We start from the raw sequence: 9668 nt of genomic DNA on the forward strand, positions 1-9668 counted from the left end.
TCATAGAAAAGGTGTTTCTCAGTTTCAATTTCACTATTACATAGGACACATAAGTTATCTTGTATATTAAATCTGATATTTAAAAATTCTTTACATGGATATATATTATTAATCGTTTTAAAGTGAACTTCCTTCATTTTGGGGAGAAGAGGGTAAGAAAGAAACTCTGTTCTTATGACTTTAGTATCTATAATTGAGAAAATCGGAGAAAGAACTTTCCTTCTGACAGGAATAGGGAATAACTTGTCTGACAAGACTGCTCTTAGGTAAGAGTTATTACATCTACGGTCTGTAAAACTCAAATCACCTATAGATAATTTAGGAAGCTTAGGTGTATTTGTTCCATGTTGAATACTTTGACTGACCATCTGGCCAACAGCTGGAGAAATAGCCTTTATAACTCTAGAGTATTCCACTACAGAACAGTCTATATTATACTTAATTTTGAACTCAGTATGCTCCAGAAACTTACCCTTACTGTCCATCAGCTGCATTATGGCCCAAACTCCTTTATCCATCCAACTTTTATAATACATGGATTTCTGTTTATACAGAACAAATCTGTTATTCCATATAGAGGAGGAATGTGGGCTAAAGTTGTGCGAGTAGATCATTTTCCAGTACATCAACACTTGTTTAATATAGTTAGAAAGTTTGATGGGTAATTTAAGAGGATCAAAATCACATTTTAACAGAAAATCTATACCTCCAATCTTCTCAAACAGAAATGAAGGAATACAAAACCAGATAGAATCTTTCTTAATAAAAAATTTTTTTAGCCATTGTAATTTAGTAACTCCATTCATTACTTCAAAATCAATGACTTTCAGACCTCCTTCTTCTATAGGTTTTACTAGATCGTTTTTCCTAATCAAATGTTGTTTATTATTCCAAATAAAATCATATTGTGTTTTATTTATTCTTTTAACATATTGGTCAGGGATAGCTGCTGAAAAAGCAGGATAGATTAATCTAGATATACTCTCCATTTTTGTTAAAAGTATTCTACCAAATATTGATGTATTTCTTTGGAGCCAACTATTTAGAGTCTTTTGATTTTTATTAATTATCGGTTGAATATTGTTATCCACTCTCTCCTTAAAGATTTTATTAATCTTCATACCCAAATACTTAATTTCATTCTTAATAGGGATATCGCAAATATGAAACTCCTCAGTATCATGAATTGTTAATATTTCACATTTGTTAGCGTTCAACCTTAAACCTGAGGCTTGTGAGAACAAAGACAGAGTTTTCATGGCATTAGGAATTTCCTTGGTACTATTTAACAATAATGCAGTATCATCTGCTAGTTGAATTATTTTAAGCGAGTGTCCTGCCACTGTTAACGGTTTAATTGATTGGTCATTTTGAATTAGTAAAGTCAGCATTTCTGTTGCTATAATAAAAAGAAGTGGACTAATAGGATCTCCTTGTCTAACTCCTCTATTAACTGGAAATCTGGTTGTCGTACCCGAAGAAAGAAGAACTGCACTCGATATATCTTTGTATAGGAATGTAATAATATCAATGAATTTTTTACCAAATCCAAAGTGCTGAAGTGACTTTATAATAAAATGATGTTCGAGGCTATCAAAAGCTTTATAAAAATCTAAGAACAGTATAGCCCCATCCTCTTCTACCAAATTTTCATAATCTAATAAATCAAGAATCAGACAGATGTTGTCATGAATATGTCTATTTGTAAGAAAACCTGATTGAGTTTCACTAATGAAATCATTTATTCCATTTTTTAATCTGTTAGCCAGTGTATGAGTGAATAATTTATAGTCCACATTCAGCAATGTAATAGGTCTTAAGTTATCAATATTAGATTTATCTTTGTTGGGTTTAGGTATCAGTATTATTACTCCTTGTTTCATCGTAGTTAAGAGTGAGTTATTATGAATACATTCCTGTAAAACTTCAAATAGTAGCTCTCTAACATCTTTCCAAAAGTATTTATAAAAGTTTGTGGTTAGACCGTCCTGGCCAGGAGACTTACCCAGTGCTACCTTTTGAATCACCTTGTCAAGTTCAGAAATATTCAAATCCATATCACAATCTTCTATAAATTCTAAATTAATTTGAGGGATAAACCTTTCAATGTAATTAAAGAATTTTACGGAATCCAATTCTTTAAAGTGAGAGGAGTATAACTGATGGTAAAAATTATAAATACTGACTGAAATTTCTCTTTGATCTTTAATTAACTTACCATTAATATTTAGTGAATTTATCGCATTTTTTGTCTGTCTATTTTTCTCTAATTTACTAAAATATGAGCTATTCCTCTCTCCATCTTCTATCCATTTTGCCCTTGACCGAATGAAAGCTCCTTTAGCCTTATTTAAATAAAGCTCGTCCAGTTTTGATTGAAGTTTTAAATATTTCTCTCTATTCGTATCTGAAAGTGTACAATCTCCGCAAAGTTTATTCAAATCCTTAAACAAATGTCTTTCTGTTTCTTTATTGTTTTTCCTCCTTTCTTTACCATAATTAATAGAATATTTTCTGACTTCATATTTGAAGAATTCCCATTTCTTCCCTGCCGAATCAAGATGAGGATTTTCTATGACAGACAATAATAATTTCTTAATCATTTTACAGTATTCCTCATCATTCAAAAATAACGCATTAAATTTCCAGTATCCGTTTCTACTTATATTTCCTGTCTTAGGAGTTAAGTTTATAGAAACTACACAATGATCCGTAACAGGGGCTGCCGATATTTCAGCAAGAGAGATCTGGTCTAAAATAGCTTGAGATACTAGCCATAAATCAATTCTTGACTTATTATTACCATTTGTACGTATCCATGAAAATTGTCTAACACACGGGTTAATATGTCTCCAAGCGTCTGACAGCGAGTTGTTTACACAAAAACTTCTCACTGTTGGATTATAAACATGTGTAGAGAATTTAGTGGGATATCTATCCATCCATTCATCAGGAACACAGTTAAAGTCCCCTCCAACCAATATATTATCTGTTGGATATTTAACTTTAGATTCTCCAATAATTTTTGAAATTTCATTTAAGAATATTTTGTTTTCTGTAATCAAATTATATCCGTAAACATTACAAATAATCCACAAAACCCCCTCACAATTCAAAACAGCAACTATCCAATGACCCTTTGAGTCTGCTTTATATTCCACAAGCTTACCCGGATAGTTGTTAAAACAGATTGCCACCCCTCCAGATTTGTTGGATCCATGACTAAGAAGGATGCTGTCTCCCCATTGAGTCTTCCAGAACGCCTTGTCGTCTTCACACGAATGAGTCTCTTGAAGAAATATAACTTGTGCTTTTTGTTCCTTACAGAATAGAAATAATGCCTTTCTTTTGGTAATGTCCTTTAGTCCTCTTGCGTTTAATGAAATAAAAGATATTCTTGAACTCATAAGGAATTCAAAACAGATCTAACCCAAAAAGCAAAAACGTGAAAAAAACAAACAAATAATTAGATAAACAACAAACAAACCCTAAATTAGATATAACAGGAATGTAAGATTTCACCAAAGAAAACTAGCTTAGTGACTAGTAGAACTGTCCCTCTAAATGACTTCGCCACTCATTCGGAAAGCCGTCCCCATCTCCTCCTTCAGGGGAAAATCTGGGTGTTTTCAGTAAATGCAAACGGTCCTCTGAAGTATGCTCTCTTGTTCTTCTCCCGCGCCTCCTTCACCTTCGGCCACAGCAGCCTTCTCGCTTCTCTGTCTTCCTGAATCAGATCTTCTGCAAATCTTAGACCATTTTTCTTGCAGACATCACAGTTCTTGGAAAGCTTCCAGATGAGGTCTCTGCACTCTCTCTTCACGAACTGAATAATTACTTGCCTTGTATGGAGAGCATCTTTTTTCCCGATACGATGCACCGTATCCACCATATCCAGGAAGCTCCACGGGACTCCCGGGGCGATTTTGTTCAGAATAGCAGTTACCGTGCCTTTTATGTCTTCGTTGTCTTTTTCACTTACACCCTTAAGTCGTAGATTCCATCTCCTGTTATATCTTTCTTGTTCCTTACACTTTTCTTTTGTTGCAAGCAACTCCTCTCGTACTTTAACCAGTTCACTTTCCAGCAGCGTTGTTTTGCTCTTATTCTCCGCGACTTCTTTCTTTAGCTCTGTTAGCATGCTATGCTGTTCCTCCATCTTGGTGGCTAAACTTTCCAGTTTGTTTTCTTGCATATCAAATCTGTCAGACAGGTTGGTTACCGCATTTAGAATCTTTATCAGTGTAGAGTCCCCATCTTCTGTTTCTTTATCCTCCTCTGTCCTATTTTTCTTCTTGGACTGCACCTGAGGCTTGTTAGGAGTAGTCGGCGGCGCAACACGTTTGCTCCCGCTCACGGACTTTTCACCCGACATTTCCACACAGTAAGCGTGATCCTTTAAGCTCATAAATGCATAAGATGACTTCACTCCTCAAGCAACAATATTTTAGCCAACTGAATGAGAGTAAAAGGGCTATTTACTTTGCAATTTCGAGGGAAACAGTGAGAGCTCCTAGACGGACATGCTACTCAGAGCGCCATCTTTCGCCCCCCCCCCCCTTAAAGGCACAACAAAGTGTAAAACATTACAACTACTCCCTGTCACATGACCCACGTCAGCTGATGTGAGGCCCCTTTCCTGATTGGCTCCTTCCACTCGCGGCAACCATGAAAGCTGCTCCTGCCGTGGCTGTAAGCTTGTTGCTTGTAGAACGGCGTTGGAAAACCAAGCGTTTTTCTCCCCTCAATTCATTTATACTCTCATTTTACCTCAGCGGTAAGTGTGCTTAACATCTACCAATAACACCCTTTTACTTGTCAGTGACCAGTCGATCGTTTTCGCTATAAAAAATGACCTTGTTCGGCGGAGTTCCCACCGCGAGCAGAACTCCGGTTCAAAAACGCTGTTTTTGAAACACTTTTATTTACTTAAGCACTTTAATGGGCTTAACTTGAAACCAAGAGCAATCAAATGATTATTGTTATGTGTTGCCTTGAATTCGGCTATGCTGTCTGTCAGACAGTTGTTTTCCTTTATTGTTGTTTTTGTATTTGTTTGTAGCAAACGCTACTGGAATGTATAGATTGAGCTACGTAGCCAAGATGATTAATAATTGACCTGTTGTACATTCGTGATATGTTTACCGGTAAACTGAATAGAACTTGATGTGCTAATGAACATTTCTCTGGCCTACAGGTCAGGTTTTTTCCCCATGTTGAACTGATCTTCTTCATATTGAAGTGGCGAGCTGGTAGGACCATTCTTTCTTTTTGGAATCGGGAAGTTAGCTATTATTTACCCCATGAAAAACGGAGCGGCAGCGGGCCGCTGGAGGTGCCCTGCTAGTATGATCCCGTTTAAACTGTAAACTGCCATAAAATAAAAACTATAATAGCTAGAGCGTTCTTTTTTTAGCTGAAAGTTGAGGCTCTCGCCTTTCAGCACATCTGTACTGTACAAGTCGATGATGCCATCATGTTGCGTTAAGTGTGTCTATTTCAGTAGAACTTTGACAAGTGGTGAGAAGGTGGCCAGGAGCTGGATGTTGTATTCAGTTAGCAAACGTTGTTATATATACACTCCACGCAATTTGAAACAAAGTTGTAGGTGTAATGTTTTCTTCTTGTGTGTGTGTGTGGGCGGGGGGGGGGGGGGGGGGGGGGGTCACAGGGGGATCTCGCACAGGGCGCCATTTAGGCCAGCTCCGCCTCTGGATGCCGGTCAGACCTAGTAGACCCAAACATGTTGTGAGGGTCTGCTGGCAACATCTGGAAGAGTTTCCTGTCAGAAGGAGCTTCAGTTCCCACCTCCGACTGAACTTTAAATGCTTCTCGGGGGAGGCGGGGGACATTGAGATTGAGTTGGACCATGTTCTGTGACTCCATCGTCAAGGTGGCTGACTGCAGCTGTGGCTGATGAACAAGACTTCCGTACGGCTTTGAGGAGATTCTGGTCCACCATCTGGCATCTCAGGAGGGGAAAGCAGTGCACTGTTTACAGTGAGGATGGTGTGCAGCTGACCTCTACTTGGGACATTGTGGATCGTGGGTGGAGTACTTTGAAGACCTCCTCAATCCCACCAGCATGTCTTCCGATGAAGATGTGGAGTTTGGGGACTTTGGGTTAGGCTTTCCATTCTCTGGAGCCGAGGTCACTAAGGTGATCAAAAAGCTCCTCGGTGGCAAAGCCCCAGGTATGGATGAGATCCGCCCGGAGTTCCTTCACACTGGTTTCACAATGAAAGCATGAGCGGCGCGGAATGGCAGTGGAACATCACTGCTTCAAATACAATCCATTATAGTCTACGGAGTGTTTCATACCACCAGTGACACGGCAATTTCCAGGAAGCGGTACGCCGCGCTGCTAAAGATAGGATCAGTTTCGATTTTTGCTACGTGCCGCTTCAGGGATGCATCAGTTTCCACAGTTAACATAGGGCTAGACAGGAAATCACACACTGTTTAAGTGTAAAATCATAAATTCACTGGTTAATTTCAAAATAAAAGTACTGCAGCAATGCAATTTCATATTTATGAAGCTTTTGTGTGACCCGATAGCTTATTTACTCACAGCATCATTCCAGAAGTGCAGCTGTGTTTTTTGCATGGCTTTAATCCTGGCAGTGGAGCGGAACAACATCATACATATCAAACAGCGATAAAACGTGATTTCTCTTTCTTTTTGGTTTAATGGCAGATTGCATAAACAAACCGTGATCTGAAGTCTTGAGGGATCTTATAATTGTGCGAGTCCAGTGAAGAGCACAGCGAAGAAGCCGCCTGGCTGCCAAGACTCTCCCGGTGTGAAAAGGACTGCTTTGAAGTTCGCGAGTAAACCATTCCGCTGCCGTTTCGCGCTGCTGATGCTTTCAGAATGAAACCGCCGTAGGCTCTAGATGTTGTGGGGCTGTGTTGGTTGACACGGCTGTGTGATATTGTGTGGACATCAGGGGCAGTTCCACTGGATTGGCAGACTGAGGTGGTGGTCCCCCCATTTAAATATTGGGGCTGTAGGGTGTGTTCCAACTACAAAGGCAAGGCAAGGCAAGGCAGCTTTATTCCCAGAGCACATTTCAAACACAGAGGCAAATCGATGTGCTTTACATTTATCAGGACATGATATGAAATCAACATAAAACACAAATTAAAACACACACATATAGAATTACAGTTTAGAGCTAAAGGAGAAGACCAAGTTACAGCGCAGATTACAGTGGAGATGACGCAGCATTGGAAACAACTCATTTAAAGGCTGATGAGTGCATTAGGGTTTTAGTTTAGTTTTAAACAACACTAGGGTTAGGGCAGATCTGAGGTCCTGGGGAAGCTGATTCCACATGTGAGCAGCATAGTAGCTAAAAGCATCTCCACCGTGTTTGGTTCTGACCCGAGGTTCTACCAGCTGATTGTTTCCTAAGGATCTCAGAGCCCTATCGGGTGTATGTACAGGAATGAGATCGGACATGTATTTTGGCCCCATGCCATTGAGTGATTTTTAAACTAGTAGGAGAACTTTGACATCTATTCTGTAGTTTACTGGTAACCAGTGTAGGGATCTAAGAACAGGAGTGATGTGCTCCGGTCTCTTAGTTCTTGTTAAGAGTCTAGCAGCAGCATTCTGGACAAGCTGCAGTTGCTTCACAATTTTTTGGGAAGACCAGTTAGGAGACCATTTCAGTAGTCCCGCCGACTAGTAATAAAAGCATGAATAAGTTTCTCTAAGTCTGGTCTGGATCAAACTATTGCGCCTCCATGGTAAAATCTAATCGGGGAATCTGGAGAGGGTCCATGGGATTGTCGAACCTTGGATTCAGGAGGAGCAGTGTGGTTTTCGTCCTAGGTGTGGAACACTGGAACAGCTCTATACCCTTATGGGTCTTCTGGAGGGTGCGTGGGAGTTTGATAAGCCCATCTACATGTGTTTTGTGGATTCTTAGAAGGTATTCGACTGTGTTCCTCAGGGGACCCTCTGGGGTACTCTGATGGTATGGGGTACCAGGCCTCTTGATGCGGGCTGTTAGGTCCCTGTATGACCGGTGTCAGAGCATGGTCCGCATTGCCGGCAGTACGTCGACCTTGTTCCTGGTGAGAGTTGGACTCTGCCAAGGCTGCCCTTTGTCACTGATGCTGCATGTTTAAGAGTAAGTTCACTGAGAAACAGAAACATATTTTTCCAGTACTACTAGAACAATTGGTGATGTGATGAAAAAAAGCCACAATTTGGAGTTTTCCCCAAGCCCCCACAATGCGGCTTTAAAATTGAGTCCAACCCGGAAGTAAGAAAAATTGCAGTTCCACCCTCATCCACTGGGGTATGGTTTCAGAAGCGAGCAAATCCTTATTGACTCCCATGTTAAAAATACCAATTTCACAGCAGAAATAAACATGTTTACAGCCTGGTACCAGAACATGTTTTTGGTTTAAATGATCTAGTTTATACTCATGACAACTCTGAGGGGGGTGAATTTTTTTCACACTCTTCTGTTTAAGTGTATTGAAAGCCTAAAATTCTGTATAATTAATGAGCATCAGACCCACGTGACCACAGAGCTAGCTCCGTGGAAAGGCCTCAGTAGAGCCTCGGTCTGGCCTGGAAACTGTTCTGGGATTTTGAGTCTGTGTGTGTGTATTCTTTTTTGGATATAATTTGTGCAATTGTTGGACAAAATGACTTGCTGTGGCATTAATTGCACTAATAGAGCGTCCAAGGAGTCTCAAATTCATTTTTTTCGGTAAGTAAAATTATATTTATGCATTTTAGGTCACTGCCGAGCTGAGCTTAGATTTTAACATGTACTGTTTAACAGGGCCTGCACGACTTTATTTTTTTTTTAAGTCGACAGTCAAGTAATGAAAGTCGAGTCGACTTCGACTAGTCGTTGATGACGTCGTACGCCGGAAGCGGCCGGGGGGGTGGGGGTGGTGGTGGTGGTGGTGGTGGTAGGTTCTCTGGAGTTTTTGACGATTAAAATTGCGCCCACATTTTCAAAGTTAAACACATTTCTTTTAACAACGGTAGTTCCTGCTTCAGCCATCTCCCCCCTCCCCCTGCGCAGCGGCCGCAAACTCAATGATACGCCTGCAGCCTCTCGGAGTTCCTGCTGCTCTAAACATTAAAATAATTATTTCATTTTCTGTTCCTCACTTCTGATGACCTTCAATGGTGTCTGTTTGTTGCAACCAGCAGGTACAAAAACTAACTTGTTTTTATTTGACTATTTTTCTGTCCTGTCTGTTTATTATCTTCCTGCATCTCCTCTCAATCCTAAAGAAAAACTGCTACCTGGGTTCATATATGTTCACCTCATGAGTTACCTTTGAACTGCAGTTCTAAAAGATCTACCGACCACAAAAACAGCGGAGTGCCGCTGCTCGCCGGCCGACTACAACGGGACCGTTTTTGCTGCGGAGTTCATGCCGGAGCGGAGCGGAGTGGAGATAGTGGAATCTTGGGGGTGCGTCACCGGAGGACAACAGGTGATGCGCCTCGCTCCGCAGCAGCGAAATGCATCAGGCACAAATAACAGACAGAAAACATGAAAGGAAATGAGCCGACATGAACGATCGCGTGTTTAATTTGTTTTTGAGGTGGTGACACCTGATTTGGCGGTGCTCAGGACGCAATGTCTGGAGCGCGTCAACGATCAGAGCTTTGCATGTGCAAACTG

The sequence above is a fragment of the Nothobranchius furzeri genome, chromosome 18 (genome assembly GCF_043380555.1).
Source record: "Nothobranchius furzeri strain GRZ-AD chromosome 18, NfurGRZ-RIMD1, whole genome shotgun sequence".
NCBI lineage: Eukaryota > Metazoa > Chordata > Actinopteri > Cyprinodontiformes > Nothobranchiidae > Nothobranchius > Nothobranchius furzeri.